This window comes from Nicotiana attenuata, unplaced genomic scaffold (assembly GCF_001879085.1).
Source record: "Nicotiana attenuata strain UT unplaced genomic scaffold, NIATTr2, whole genome shotgun sequence".
NCBI classification, from domain to species: Eukaryota; Viridiplantae; Streptophyta; class Magnoliopsida; order Solanales; family Solanaceae; genus Nicotiana; species Nicotiana attenuata.
In genome coordinates this window covers 23,784-24,877 of record NW_017673778.1, presented here as the reverse complement: position 1 = coordinate 24,877, position 1,094 = coordinate 23,784, and positions in this window count along the sequence as shown.

The following is a 1,094-nucleotide window of genomic DNA, read 5'->3' as shown; positions in this document are numbered from 1 at the left end:
AGCAACAAGTGAAAGTAATGGCAGCAGAGTTGGCAGTTGAGAAAGCCTCATCCAATCAGGCGGACAAAGATAAAAACCTTCTCGAGTCTTCATTTGCTGAGCAACTTTCTAAAGCCACTGAAGAAATTAGGGGTTTGAAGGAACTACTGAACCAGAAAGAAGTTTACGCCGGGGAGCTTGTTCAAACGCTTACCCAAGCTCAAGAAGATCTTCGAGTGTCTTCTAACAGAGTTCAATTTTTAGAGAGTTCACTTGCCCCCTTATAGGCTTCTTATGATGCTGCCTTGAATGAGAAGGAAGAGCTAAGAAGTGAGATTGAGCAGTGGGAAAGAGATTATGAAGCCCTTGAAGATAAGGCCGCTGTTGAAGTTAGTTAGCCTTTCTTGAACACACGCCTTGACACTTTAATGGAGGCAAGCCGGGAAGGCTTTGACTTAGCTGCTAAGATTGTAAAGATTAAAGAAACTATTGAGAAAACCCAATAGAGTCAGAGCTTTTCTTCACCAGCGGTTGGCATTCCCGAGGGTGATGAAGTTTCTCCTGGTGAAGCTGTTGTTCAATCTCCTTCCGCTCAAGTTGTTCCTCCTACTATTGATGTTGCCATTCTTCAGCCTACTGGTTCAGATTCTGCCCCACATTGAAAGTTTGAAAAGTTTGAAGTGTTGTTTCATTTTTTTATTGGTGGAATATTTACCCCTGGTCCTATTTAGGGGTTTAGTAATGTTTGAAAAGTTTTACCCCTAGTCTGTTTTGGGGTTGTAGTATCAAGTAATTTGGTTGGAACTAAGTTTTATACTTAGTTTTAACCAAGTTTATCATATTACTAAGTTTTTGTCTAACTCTTATAATACCTTTATTTTGAGATTCTGTTCTACTCTCTTATCGTTTTACCCTTACCTTATTTCGGGTTTTGAAGACAAATGTTTGCCTTATATTTATAAGTTTTTGGCTTTATTTTCCGCCTATTTTAATGTTTGGGTTTTTGTTTTACCCTTTGTTATTTAACTTTGTATTAAAGATACTTCAATGCTTCGTGACTCTTTTGAATAAGCACGAATTATAAAAGAGGGCCCTTTTATAAACGACACTTATTG